The sequence below is a fragment of the Scyliorhinus torazame genome, chromosome 24 (genome assembly GCF_047496885.1).
Source record: "Scyliorhinus torazame isolate Kashiwa2021f chromosome 24, sScyTor2.1, whole genome shotgun sequence".
NCBI classification, from domain to species: domain Eukaryota; kingdom Metazoa; phylum Chordata; class Chondrichthyes; order Carcharhiniformes; family Scyliorhinidae; genus Scyliorhinus; species Scyliorhinus torazame.
In genome coordinates, this window is record NC_092730.1 from 56065087 (window position 1) to 56080156 (window position 15070).

Genomic DNA, 15070 nt, shown 5'->3' on the forward strand with positions numbered 1-15070 from the left:
GGTCCGGGAGGCTTCCAGCGTCCCAGATGGCTTCATCTGCAGAATGTGCACCCAACTGGAGCTCCTCACAGACCGCCTGGTTCGGTTGGAGAAGCAATTGGATGCACTTAGGAGCATGCAGGTGGCGGAAAGCGTCATAGATCGCAGTTATATAAATGTGGTCACACCCAAGGTGCAGGCAGAGAAATGGGTGACCACCAGAAAGGGCAGGCAGTCAGTGCAGGAATCCCCTGTGGTTGTCCCCGTCTCGAACAGGTATACCCCTTTGGATACTGTCGGGGGAGGGGGTGTATCCTATCAGGGAAAAACAGCAGCAGCCAGAGCAGTGGCACCACGGCTGGCTCTGATGTTCAGAAGGGAGGGTCAAAGCGCAGAAGAGCAATAGTAATAGGGGACTCTATAGTCAGGGGCACAGATAGGCGCTTCTGTGGACGTGAAAGATACTCCAGGATGGTATGTTGCCTCCCTGGTGCCAGGGTCCAGGATGTCTCCGAATGGGTAGAGGGCATCCTGAAGGGGGAGGGCAAACAGGCAGAGGTCGTTGTACATATTGGTACTAACGACATAGGCAGGAAGGGGCATGAGGTCCTGCAGCAGGAGTTCAGGGAGCTAGGCAGAAAGTTAAAAGACAGCACCTCTAGCATTGTAATCTCGGGATTACTCCCTGTGCCACGTGCGAGTGAGGCTAGAAATAGGAAGATAGAGCAGCTAAACACGTGGCTAAACAGCTGGTGTAGGAGGGAGGGTTTCCGTTATCTGACCCACTGGGAGCTCTTCCGGGGCAGGTGTGACCTATATAAGAAGGACGGGTTGCATCTAAACTGGAGAGGCATAAATATCCTGGACGCGAGGTTTGCTAGTGTCACACGGGAGGGTTTAAACTAGTATGGCAGGGGGGTGGGCACGGGAGCAATATGTCAGAAGGTGAGAGCATTGAGGGAGAACGAGGGAATAGGGACAGTGGGGCTCTGAGGCAGAGCAGACAGGGAGAAGTCGCTGAACACAGTGGGTTTGGTGGCTACCACGATCTTTTTACCCAGAAATCCGTTCACCTGAATGAAACCAAACCACGTTTCCATTCGCTGTCGTTGCTGCTTCTCCTTCCAAACGTTGCAGGAGACGTTATTATTTATTGATTGTTGTTTTGAGTGTGAGCTTCTTTATATATCGTTCAGTTACCAAAAGAAATGGTAAATATCTGACTGAACTCGATATAGGTTCAAACCGTTCATTTCGATTCATTCTCGAGTCAGCGGCTTGCGCGGGGAGTTCAGCAAATATTTCGAATCACAGTCGCTGCGAGCAGGGCTCGAGCCTGCGCGGGGAGACCCCATTGGATTTCAAGTCCAACGCCTTAACCACTCGGCTATCGCAGCTGCGTCTAGTGCGTCATTCATTAGTAATTTGGTCGATAGAATACATTCTAAAACCAGCCTGGAATCACTCCAGGAAGTTATTGCATTCAAACGATCAACGGGGCCCCGGTGTTTATGTGATATTGAATCTTCGTGGGAAATGACCATTGGATTTGGAGAGAAGCCTTGAGAGACTCGAACACCTCAGCTCCCTAAACGCACAATTCCATCGATTGAATAGATTGTGGAACAACGTCAGTTACATTGGAAATATATTAGAAATTCAAATGGAGCAGGTACACAGTTTACAGTCTGGAAGAACATTTAAATGATGAAATCTGGAAATTACAGCACAGAAGGAGACCTGTGCTGGCCGAACGGTCACCTGATGACCTGATGACGCAACTAAAATTATCACTGTCGGGATTCCGGCAGTTCCCCGGATCGCGGTCAGAGCACAAGCCAGGAGGACCTGCTCAATTATTAAGTCAGTTATTTTTTATTACATGTCCTTGGTCGCCAGTCATTGAGAGACCAGTATTTCTACATGGTGTCAGGAGTGGGCAGTATGGCAGAAGGACTTCACCGCATCAACATGCTTGTATCACAGAATCGTAGAATATCCAGCTCAGAAGTAGGCCATTCGGCCCAACAAGTCAGCACTGACCCTCCGAATGAGAACCGCAGCAACTCTCTTCAAGAAGAGGTTTAATTGATTCTGCACCAGCAGCCCGGCTAGCTCAGTCGGTAGAGCATGGGACTCTTAATCCTAGGGTCGTGGGTTCGAGCCCCACGTTGGGCGCTTCCTTGTTATTATCCGAAAACATTGGTGCTGAATGACTGTCTTCATAACAGGAATAAGGTTATGACCCTTGACTGGGAATCCAGAGGGTCGAAACGAACAAAACGAAAATTAACGTGAGAAAACGCCGTCTCATTAACGGCGCAGAAAGGTTCTGCTTCCGACGGATCTTATTTCCACAACTGGGAACACATTGACGCAACGACAGTGAAGATCTGTCACCGGCAGTGTCACGGTTCCACGGCAGAGAGAATAGTTAGAGAGCACAGTTACACAGCAGGATATACATTTACAAACAGGGCCTCTCTGTGTGCAGCAGAAAACACACTTCCCTAAATAACAAGTTTCTCCATCTCGGCACCTTTTCTGTGTCATTGTGTGTGTCCTGATAGTCTCTTACTGCTTTTTTGTGTTTCTTTCTCTGTCTGTTACAGCAGCGCTGATGTTATGTATTAATCTCGCTTTTCCCAAACAGTAATTGTGATTGATAGATACAGAAAGATTTCCACACTGACATTCAGTACCAATGTCTGATAGAGACTGAAACCCACCCTCACATAAAGTACCAGACATTGACTCATAATAAAGGCATCCTGCTCTCACAACCTGTCCCAGAGACTGAGGTGCAGAGTGTTCCCTCCACTCGCGAATACTACCTGTGATTTACAGATACAGAACAAATCTCAGTCAGGTGAGTAGCAGAGTTTGATGGGTACGACATGTATTCCACAATCACCTTCGCTGCGCCAGATAATCAGATGCAGTCGGCATACGGTGTCTGTGTTGTTTTAACAAGAGTTACACAAAAACCGGAACACATTTACACATTATCAGGGTATAAGACGTAGGAGCACAAGTAGACCATTCAGCCCATCGAATGTGCTCTGTATTTCAATGAGATCATGATTGATCTGATATGATATGACGTGTTATGATCTGGTATGGTGGCACGTTGTCACAGTGGCTACCTCACAGCGCCCGCGATCCGGGTTCAATTCCAGCCTTTGGTCACTGACTGTACTTGTTGCACTTTTTCTCTGTGTCTGTATGGGTTTCCTCCGGGTGCTTCGATTTCCTCGCACGTCCAAATGTGCGTGGGTTAGGTGGAATGTCCATGCTAAATTGCCCCTTTGTGTTTATAAAGTTGGGTAGTGCGTTACAGGGATGTGGTTGGGGCATAGGGACTGTTTCAGAGGGTCGGTGCGGAGTCGATGGGCCGAATGGCCACCTTTTACATTTTAATGATTTCATGATAATCCTCATGCCCACTTTCCCGGCTATTCATCTCTAGATTTCATGATTAACCTTTAAAACCAATACTCCAACCAAGCCTCAGGTACCAGTAACTCCTCAATGGTCGTAAATTTTCCGTCTGTCAATCATTTGATCAGTCTGAGGGAAGTCACATCCTGGAAACATCATACATTGACCCAGTTCTAAAGTAAATTAAGTCGCTTTAGTCCCTGATGACCATAGGCTGCTTTCCCCGTTGACGGTGAGATCTGACTGATGGTGATTTAACCTGAGGATCACGATACCTCAGGCGAGTGGCAAGGCTGCGAAGGCGGGGTTTTCCTGATTCAGTTCTATTGTAACCGTGTGATCTGAATCTAATTAACCTGGTTCTCACTCTGTTAATATTGTCTCACGCTGAGGTACACCTCACCGATTGGATAGACGAGTGATCGTTCCTCAGTCTTGTCATGGACGGACCCGCTGAATATTGAAGCACTTTCTGGAAAGTTTACCTTTCAACCAGGAATAGTTTCATCGTACCACAATAATTTATCTTTAATCTGCTCCAAGTATACTTTCATGACTCGCTGAAAGAATATAATCCCTATTTCCTGGGGAATGAAGCCAGGCAGGAGTAGAAACCTGTAACTGAATGATCAGAAAATGTCCATCGTGAAGTGTGTGTTCCGATGATCGACGGATTCCTCTGTGAAGCCGGGAGCGTTTGTTTTTGCTGTCAAATGCTGGTTGAATCCAGTCTTTCAGCGGGGGCGTTTCACACTGTGTGGAAACATCTTGGAAATAATATTGAAGTGTTTCACATCAGTCCATTCATAAAAGTCCCTGAATGTGATGGGAATTCATTTTACTGAAAAAAACTGCATTTCCAACATTGAACACGGGGCTGAAGACAAAGAGGCGGATATTGTCCATCAGTTCACGAATGCAAAACGAATTAAGTCTTTTTGACGCATACACTTGTGTGCTGAGCTGACCGAGTGGTTAAGGCGATGGACTGCTAGTCCATTGCGTTCTATAACGCCGTTCGAATCCCATTATCGTCGATTTTTCATACGCTTTTTTCTCGGAAGTGGGACTCATTTTTCGATGATGGATCTGCAATCACTGACGTGCAAATCCATTCCAGGTTGTGAGGCCGGATTGCATCGAGCTGTGTTGGAAAAGCGAGAATTCAAAATTCAGTCTTGGTCTGATTGAGATGAATTGATCGGGTAGTGAGAGAGGAACCACTTTGATTTGACTTATTGTCACATGTACAGTGAAAAGTATTTTTCTGCTTCCAAGGAACATACACATTACATACATAGTGGGCAAAAAAAGAATAATCGACGCAGTGCATTGACAAATGGTGCATCGACAAACAGTGATTGGTTACAGTGCGGAACAAGTGGACAAACAAAGTAAATCCATGACCAACAGCAGCATAGGGCGTCGTGAATAGTGTTCTTACAGGGAACAGATCAGTCCGAGGGAGAGTTGTTGAGGAGTCTAGTAGCTGTGGGGAAGAAGCTGTTCCTATGTCTGGATGTGCGGGTCTTCAGACTTCAGTGCCTTCCACCTGATGGAATGGTCTGTAAAAAGTCAAAGCCTGGGTGGGCGGGTCTCTGATAATGTTGTCTGCTGTCCTGGGGCAGCGGGAGTTGTAGACAGAATCACTGTGCGGGTGGCAAGCTTGTGTGATGGGTTGAGCTGAGTTCACCACATTGCAGTTTCTTGCGACCTTGGGCCGAGCAGTTGCGATCCCAAGCTGTGATGCAGCCCGATAGGATGCTCTCTATGGCGCATCTGTAGACGTTTGTGAGAGTCGATGCAGACATGACGATTTTATTTTCCTTCCTTAGGAGGTACAAACGATGTTGGGCTTTCTAGATTGTTGCATTAGCGTGAGTGGACCAGGACAGACTGTTGATGATGGTGACCCTCAGAGATGTAAAGCTATCGACCATCTCCACTTCGCACCCATTGATGCAGACGGGTGTGTGTGTTGTGCAACGCTTCATGGCGTCGATGATCAGTTCCTTGGTCTTTCCGACATTTAGAGACAGGCTGTTTTAGGTACTGTTATGGGCGAGGCGTTTTCAGAACCCCAAAATGTATCAGAGAGTTCAACTAATCTCTCCCTTTAATGGATGTGTTGCTTTTCCTGGCACATGGCTTTTTCCCTAGGTGTGGGATTACAATTATGGTCACGTGGGTTTTTAAACAGAAAACACTGTTTATTCCATGAACTCAACTTAACATCCCCTGCAAACGAATACACTCCCAATCACTTTTCAAACTTGCAGCTCTCTGGAAACACACAGGCACACACTAAGTGCTTTTTGAACTGAAACTAAAAACCTGCAAAATGGCTGACCTAAAGCCCAGTTCCACCCACTCTCTGACATCACTGTTTTGTTAAATGTACATTGCTTAAACATCCATGTCTTAAAGGTACACTCACATGACAGTGCACTATGCAACCATGTGATTTATCTACCTTCTGTATCTGATTCGTCATTGTTTGCGATACGATCTACCGCAGTGGTATCATCCACAAACTTATAGCTTGAGTTGGAGCTAAATCCTGCCACACAGGATATGCCTCCATATTCAGCGGGTCCGACAATGACAAGACTGAAGAACGATCACTCGTCTATCCAATCAGTGAGGTTTGCCTCACTGTGAGACAAGATTAGCAGAAGGAAAACCAAATTAATTAGATTCAGATCACACGGTTATACAAGACCTGAAACATAAAAACCCCGCCATCTCACAATTCCCGTTCCAGCCTCCCCGAACCGGCGCTGGAATGTGGCGACTCGGGGCTTTTCACAGTAACTTCATTGAAGCCTACTTGTGACAATAAGAGATTATTAGTATTATTACTATTATTGCTCCTCGACTGAGGTATGGTGATCCTCAGGTTAAATCACCACCAGTGAGATCTTACCCTCAAAGAGCCTGTGGTCATCAGGGACTAGAGCGACTTAATTTACTTTAGAACTGGATCAATGTATGACATTTCCAGGATGTGACTTCACTCAAGACTGACCAAATGATTGACAGCCGGGACATTAACGACCATTGAGGAGTTACTGCTACCTGAGGCTTGGTTGGAATGTTGGTTTTAAAGGTTCATCATGAAATCTAGAGATAAAAAGCCGGGAAAGTGTACATGAGGATTATCATGAAATCATTAAAATGTAAAAGGAGGCCATTCTGCCAATGGATTCTGCAACGATATTCTGAAAGAGCCCCTATGTCCCCACCACATCCCTGTAACACCACCCAACATTTTGAACACTAAGGGGCAACTTAGCATGGACATCTACGATTCTATGATGCAAGGAGGTTGATGCGCTCAAATGCTTCTGCTATAATGTCCACTCCTGACACCATATAGAAATGCTCGTCTCTGAATGACTGGCAACCAAGGTGTTGTAATAAAAAATAATTGATTTCATAATTGAGCTGCTCCTCCTGGCTTGTGCTTGACCGCGATCCGGGGAGAATTGCCGGAATCCAGACACGTGATCATTTAGTTGAGTCATCCCGTGACCATTCGGTCTGCACTGGTCTCCCTCTGTGCTCACATTTCTAGATTCATCATTTTAATTTTCTTCCAGACTGGGAAGTTTAGTGCTTCTGCATTTGAGAAGAAACATGAATTTCTAATATTTTTCCAATGTAACTGATGTTGTTGCACAAACTATTTAATCAGTGGAATTGTGCGTTTATGGAACTCAGATTTTCGAATATCTGAAGGCTTCTCTCCAAATCGAATGGTTATTTTCCACAAGATTCAAGCCCTCCTCACATAAATCCCGGGGCCTTTGATCGCTTGAATGCAATGACTTCCTTGTGTGATTCCAGGCTGGTTTTAGAATGTATTCTATCGACCAAATTACTGTTGAATGATGCAGCTGTGATGGCCGAATGGTCAAGGCATTGGACTTCAAATCCAATAGGGTCCCCCCCCCCCCCCACCCCCCCGCAGATTCGACTGTGATTCGAAATGTTTGTTCAACTCCCCCGGGAAGCTGCCGGCTCGACAATGAATCGGAATTTCGGTTGGTTGTCTGTTAACGGTATGAACATTTATCGAACGCAGTTTTTTGGAAAAACGTCCTTTTTGGAAACTAAACGAAACATACAGATAAATAAGGAGATCACACTCAAAGCAACAATCAATAAATAATAACGGTTCCTGCAACGTTTGGAAGGAGAAGCAGCAACGGCAGCGAATGGAAACGTGGTTTGGTTTCATTCAGCTGAATGTATTTCTGGGTAAAAATATCGTGGCAGAAATGGAACATGTTTTTAAAATATTTCCTTGTTCTCTTTCCGTTGTCTCTCTATCTGTTTCTTTGTTTCCTTCTCTCTCCCTCACTCACTGTTTTTGTGCTTCTCCGGGGACTGATTGGATACACAGCGAAACTCAGCCCCATCTCATCCCAACTCTTCTGGACGAATACGTCCTGGTGATGGACGATCGTGAATCAGTGGAAGAATCGACAAACTATTCCATTCTTGCTCTGTACGAAGTTCCATTCCTGGTTGTGAGGTGGCTCTGGGATAAAGGGATCGAGAGAGAACGAGTCTGACTCTTACTCTGAAAACCATTTCGTACTCCATAAACACACCACTGACCACACAAATGATCGGGGCTCTTTGATGGTTTTCATCCAATTTGGCTTTTTCGGGAATGAAAGTAAAACTTTATCACGTCTGGTAATTAGTATTTTTATATAAACTACTCTAAACATATGAAACAATACTTGAGAAATGATAATTAACCAATATTAATCAATATTAGAAAAGTGTTCTGCAACGATTGGAAGGAAAAGCCCATCCCATCAGGGCAGGATATGTTGGGAATGGACCGGAGTGAAACATTCCCAGACCATGTCCAACATGTTTCTCCTCAGTATGAAAACTCCCTGCGGAAAGACTGAAACAGACACTCATTTGATCACATCACGATTAACATCACTCACACCTTAACCATGAGCCACTGATGAAGTCATGATGGCTTCGAATTTCTCCTAAAATGCCTACTGAACCCACTGGCTGGCAGAATTACATTACCCACGTCATTGGCGAGGCGCATCCACAGGCCGACTTGGCGAGTGGTGCAAACTGACATCACTGCTTCTGGTCAGCTCCAGAACAGAGAGATAAATGTCACATTGTTCATTCATATTTCTGATTTATAATTGTGTGGGGAAACTGATGGGCTTTGGATGCAATTAAAAGTTGCTTTAAGTGAGATCAAATCAGCGGCTGGCTCGTTGGCCGAGGGAGACCTGTGCCACACAAAGCAATAGAGACTGCAGATAGAGAATGAATCGAATATTCACATGTCACACGAGAGAACACGTAGGAGAACAATTCAGCAGTCAAGGGCATTGAGCCTCTGATCTCCGGGTAAGCGTTCTGCAAGGCGGCCTTCAGGACGCGCGACAAGGAAAATCGCCGAACAGAAACTTCTAGCCAAGTTCCGCATACATGAGTACGGCCTCAACCGGGACCTTGGATTCATGTCGCATTACATTTATCCCCCACCACCTGGCCTGGGCTTGCGAAATCCTACCAACTGTCCTGGTGTGAGTCAATTCACACCCCTTTAACCTGGGGTTAGCCCTATCTGGTTTAGCACAGGGCTGAATCGCTGGCTTTAAAAGCCGACCGAGTCCGATCAGAAGCACGGCTCAATTCCTGGATCAGCCTCCCCGAACAGGCGACGGAATGTGGCTTTTCACGGTAACTTAATTTGAAACCTACTTGTGACAATAAGCGATTTTCATTTAATCTCTGGATCTGTAAAGACTTAATTACCTGCAAATGCTGGCATTCAAAGCATTGTCTTGCATTTTTGACTTTGCCTATATATATGTTTCCGAAACATACCTCTTCATTCACCTGAGTAACGAGCAGTGCTCCGAAAGCTAGTGTTTGAAACACACCTGTTGGACTTTAACCTGGTGTTGTCAGACTTGTTACTGTGCACAGCAGGGACTGACAGATAAAGATTCAGTCACCACCCAAATGTCTATATGCACCTCCCCCAACACACGCGCATGCCCACTGCCACTGAAAGTCTTGTCATGATTCTGATATGCAGACGTTTTAACGGAAACTGGCAAACAACATAATGATTTTATCCACTCAATAACAATATTAGAGATTGATCATTACAGATTTAGTTCCACCTTCACACAGATTTTCAGAGTATGAAAGATATTAAATGAATGACAGACTCTCATACAGTCCCAGAGACTCTCGCAAAGCGATTTAACTGAATCCCAAAGACAGATTGTTGCAGAAGATCTGTAACAAGCCGAAGAATGATTGGTATATTACAAATATGGAATGAATCTGACTCTGCCATATAGTGTCAGGGACTGAAATATGCAGCAATTGTATTTCAAAATTGATCGCACGTAGCAGGGTGGTAGTGTCAAGTAACCGGATGGTGCGAATCCTCAATGTGCAAATGGGACCTTGTCGCCACAAGGACTGTGTAATGGTCACTCTGAACGTCAAGACTATGGGAGACAGAGCTCCACAGACTGACTCCTACTTTTCACAGACCACCACTGACTGAATCATGGTGAATACCAAGAGCTGAATTATGTTGTCAACACTCACATAGAAATGGCACACAGAATAAAATGGCGAGATCGTGGAAAATGTGGACCGTTTTCCATGACCGGAAGCCACCACTGGAAAAAAGCAGATCCAGCAGATAGGATTCGCCCTCACCTCCAATGTGTCAGCTCAGCCTTCAGCAGATTGAGAAAGAGAATACTTGAAGAGCAGCTTCATGACAGAATCGTTCGGAGTGACCATTGCACAGTGCTTACTCAGCAACGGCAAAGACTGGTCCCGTATGTGTTTTATTCTGTTCGCAGTGGAGGCCAACAAACCAAAAATAACCCAATTTACCCAATGATCCCAGTACGAAAAGCAAGGGACCAAAATTGTTTCTTTTGATTTTATTTCAACAACGAAACAAAATTGAACAGGAATTAAAAAGCGCATTGAGCTGATACGATAGGCTTCGGCACGCAATGATAAGTTGGTTTGAGTGACGTTTGCTTGTCGGTTGGCTCGTTGGTCTAGGGGTATGATTCTCGCTTAGGGATTTCCGTTAACGGTAAAATGCGAGAGGTCCCGGGTTCAAATCCCGGACGAGCCCTGTTTATGTTTAATCAGTGCGATCCATGTGTTGTCATTGACTGAAATCGGGAGTAAGTTTGAGCTCCAGAGAATGTGTCAATACAGAACACGCGAAGAAACGAACGCGACATTTAAAGACCGTTTCACCATGGTGGAGGACTCTGAATTTATCCTCAGATATCAAGAAAAACAAACGAACGCTTGCGCATCCAGGTAGTTGGCTGAATGCAATGTTTGTATGTAACCCCAATAAACCTTTGATTTATTTGCTGAATCTCCGCCTTAAAAATAATCAATGTCCCGCTTCCGCCGCCTTCTGAGGCAGAGTTCCAAAGTCGCACAACTCTGGGAGTGAGAAATTTCCTCATCTCCGTCCGAAAAGGGCGACATCCTTGTTTTTAACTGCCCAGTAGTTAACCTCAAGCAGTGACATCCTTTCCACGTCCACCTTGCCAAGACCATTCAAGATCTGATGTACTTCAATCAAATCAACTGTCACTCTTACATCTCCATTGGAAACAAGTGCAGTCTGTCTAACCTTTCCTCATTAGAAAACCCGCTCATTCCTGGACCAATCGAGGAAACCTCCTCTGAACCGTATTTACCTAAATAAGGAAACCAAAACTGCACAGAATTAGCGAAATGTGTAGCTCCTGGAATAAAAGGGACAGTAGCAATATGGATATAAATGTGGTTGAATAATCACAAACAGAATATAATGGCCATTGGAGAGTTTTCGGACTGGAAGAAGGTTTGTAGTGTTCGACATGGGTTCCTACTGGAATATTTGCTTTCCCTGGTATATAACAATGTGCTAGATCATGGTGTAGAGGGAACAGTTTCAAAGTTTGATGATGGTACAAACTTGGAAATGTTCTGAACTGATACGTGGACAGCCTAGAACTTCAAACGACGAAAGATGATTTTCAGTCTGGAGACGTGTGAGATGACTGGTTTAGACTAGAAACCAGACAAGGGCTGGTTTAGCACACTGGGGTAAATCGCTGGCTTTTAAAGCAGACCAAGGCAGCACGGTTCAATTCCCGTACCAGCCTCCCCGAACAGGCGCAGGAATGTAGCGACTAGGGGCTTTTCACAGTAACTAAATTTGAAGCCTACTTGTGACAATAAGCGATTTTCATTCATTCATTCATGATGCATTTTTTAAGGGAATATAGAATCATAGAATTTACAGTGCAGAGGTGGCCATTCGTACCATGGAATCTGCACAGGCTCTTCAAATAGCACCCCACTGAAGCCCACGCGTCCACCCTTTCCCCGTATCCCAGCAACCCCATCTAACCTAAGGGTAATTTAGCATGGCCAATCCACCTAAACTGCACATCTTTGGAGTGTGGTAGGAAACCGGAGACCCGGAGGGAACACACACAGACACAGGGAGAACACAGACAGTGATCCAAGTGGGAATCGAACATGAGACCCGGCGCTGTGAAGCCACAGTGCTAACCAATATTCTACCGTGCTGTCCCTGAATCATGGTGAATACCAAGAGCTGAATTATGTTGTCAACACTCACATAGAAATGGCACACAGAATAAAATGGCGAGATCGTGGAAAATGTGGACCGTTTTCCATGACCGGAAGCCACCACTGGAAAAAGGCAGATCCATCAGACAGGATTCGCCCTCACCTCCAATGTGTCAGCTCAGCCTTCAGCAGATTGAGAAAGAGAATACTTGAGGAGCAGCTTCATGACAGAATCGTTCATAGTGACCATTGCACAGTGCTTACTCAGCAACGGCAAAGACTGGTCCCGTATGTGTTTTATTCTGTTCGCAGTGGAGGCCAACAAACCAAAAATAACCCAATTTACCCAATGATCCCAGTACGAAAAGCAAGGGACAAAAATTGTTTCTTTTGATTTTATTTCAACAACGAAACTGCGAGGGCAGCATGGCGGCACAGTGGTCAGCACTACTGCCTCACGGCGCCGAGGTACCAGATACGATCCCGGCTCTGGGTCACTGTCCGTGTGAAGTTTGCACATTCTCCCGTGTTTGCGTGGGTTTCGCCCCCAGAATCCAAAGATGTGCAAGCTAGGTGGATTGGCCACGCTAAATTGCCCCTTAATTGGGAAAAATTAATTGGGTACTCTAAATTATTTTAAAACAAGGTGAAGACTGCGGATCCCGCTCCTGCTGTTTAATACAGATCACTATAACTGGCACAGTGAGCAGAAAGAAATTCGTGTTGTTTGTGTGCATTTCACTCCAATTTAAAACGCTCCTGAATGAAAGTGTCTGTGTCACACGGCTCCCGCTCAGCCATAATGTAATATATTTATGATGTTCTGTGTGTCATTTCATTGGACTCTTACTCTGGTCTGAGACATTACCTTGTCCTTGTGCCCTGATGCTGCCCTTTTCTTCCTGTTTCAGTAATAACTTTTTACTGGTATTAATTATGTAACTTACTTAGTGATTAATTTATTCAGCCACTAGGAGTGTTTTAAGCTCATTTTGTCAACGGAACTTTGCGTGGCTCGTATTTTTGACCCGTTTAACCCACCTATTTACTATTGTTGCAGACTGAGAACTTAGTTATTAATGTTGAAGATTGTTCGTTTATTTAAACTAAGTTTCCACTCAAAACAAATTGATGCTGGTTATTACATAAGGAACCCATGGATGATGAAAACAATTGGTGAATTTTATTTGAGGAGTGTCCACTCCTTTTCTGTCCTGACCTGCGGTATCTAATTAAATAATTCACCACTGTGATGGGCAGGAACTGAATCTGGGTCAAATTCTGGGACAGTCACCACTATACCACCACCTGTCCCTGGGCAATGTTGCCCCCTCTGTATTTATAGAACGAATACACAAACAATGAAGCGGGTGAATGTATTAATTCAGGGATTCGATATTCTTGTAACCAATATGGCTGTAATGGGAATCTTTCATATTCCCATAGGTCGGGTAGAGCTGGGCAGCTCAGTCAGAAATCAGATATCTGGGGATTTCAAGATGATTACTACAATGATAATATTTAACCATGTTAATGTTCTTTTGCACCAATTGAAATGTGTTACGAATACAGCGTTACCGTGTTCTACAACTCGCGTTCAACCAGGAGATGGCAGCAGTGCGCAATAGTTTGGATATCCTGTTTGTGTCCACAGATCTCGACAGGAATGGAGCTGCTGCTGCACGGGCAGCTGGACAAGCAAGCGGCACAGATATTAACCAACTGCACCCGCTCCAAATAGATTCCCCAACTTATTGAACAAAACAAAAACAAACACAAATCATATTTGAAGAAAGTATGACAGTGTCTCTGAAAACAATATACCAACACCTCATAAATAATCGGTTTGCCTAAACTAATTCAAGATCAACCGTTTCAATAACAGCCTTACTTCCTTGCCAGTTCTCAGACAGGCGCTGACTGGTTAGAAGATTGCATCACTTTTCAAGGTCCTGCTCAATAAAATCAATCACAGACCCATGATCTGCTTTCGTCCTGTTCTCAGACACATCCACTTTGTACAAGGGCGCACTAACTGGTTTTCAGAGTAAGAGTCAGACTGCAGTCACCTCTTTCTCTCTCGATCCCTTTATCTCAGAGCCACCTCACAACCAGGAATGGAACTTCTCACAGAGCCAAGAATGGAATAGTTTGTCGATTCTTCCACTGATTCAGGACCGTCCATCACCAGGACGTGTTGGTCCAAAAGAGTTGGAATGAGATGGGGCTGAGTTTCGCTGTATCCAATCAGTCCCCGGAGAAGCACAAAAACAATGAGTGAGGGAGAGAGAAAGAAACAAAGAAACAGATAGAGAGACAAAGGAAAGAGAACAAGAAAATATTTTTTTAAAATGTTCCATTTCTGCCACGATCTTTTTACCCAGAAATACATTCACCTGAATGAAACCAAACCACGTTTCCATTCGCTGCCGTTGCTGCTTCTCCTTCCGAACGTTGCAGGAAATATTATTATTTACTGATTGCTGTTTTGGGTGTGAGTTCCTTATTCATCTGAATATTTCGTTCAGTCCCCCCCCCCCAAAAAAAATGTTAATAACTGACTGAACTTGATTAACGTTCAAACAGCTTATTTACAAACCATCGGAAAACGTATTAATTTTCGAGTCAGCGGCTTGTGCGGCGAGTTGAACAAACATTTCGAAACACAGTCGCTGCGAGCAGGATTCGAACCTGCGCGGAGAAACCCCATTGGATTTCAAGTCCAACGCCTTAACCACTCAGCCATCGCAGCTGCGTTCAAAGTGTCATTCATTAGTTATTTGGTCGATGGAATACATTCTAAAACCAGCCTGGAATCACTCCAGGAAGTTATTCCATTCAAGCGACCAAGAGTCGGCCGGTGCAGACACGGTGGGCCGAATGGCCTTCTTCTGCACTGTATAATCTATGATTAATCTAGGAAAAAGGTTCGGCACAACATCGTGGGCCGAAGGGCCTATTCTGTGCTGTATTTTCTATGTTCTAATAGTGTTTATGTGAGGAG

At 44.8% G+C, this 15070-nt stretch overlaps 4 non-coding genes across 4 annotated transcripts; 2 read left to right on the forward strand and 2 right to left on the reverse strand.

Moving 5' to 3' along the window:
- Positions 1-1294: 1294 nt before the first annotated feature.
- trnas-uga (transfer RNA serine (anticodon UGA)) lies at positions 1295-1376 on the reverse strand. Its single transcript has one exon. It is a non-coding gene; the product is annotated as a tRNA-Ser (tRNA).
- Positions 1377-2084: 708 nt separating this feature from the next.
- On the forward strand, positions 2085-2157 carry trnak-cuu (transfer RNA lysine (anticodon CUU)). The gene has a single exon. It is a non-coding gene; the product is annotated as a tRNA-Lys (tRNA).
- Positions 2158-10506: 8349 nt separating this feature from the next.
- Positions 10507-10597, forward strand: trnap-agg (transfer RNA proline (anticodon AGG)). Its single transcript is given in 2 exon segments — positions 10507-10542; positions 10562-10597. It is a non-coding gene; the product is annotated as a tRNA-Pro (tRNA).
- A 4139-nt stretch (positions 10598-14736) lies between these two features.
- trnas-uga (transfer RNA serine (anticodon UGA)) lies at positions 14737-14818 on the reverse strand. Its single transcript has one exon. It is a non-coding gene; the product is annotated as a tRNA-Ser (tRNA).
- Between the last annotated feature and the right edge of the window lie 252 nt (positions 14819-15070).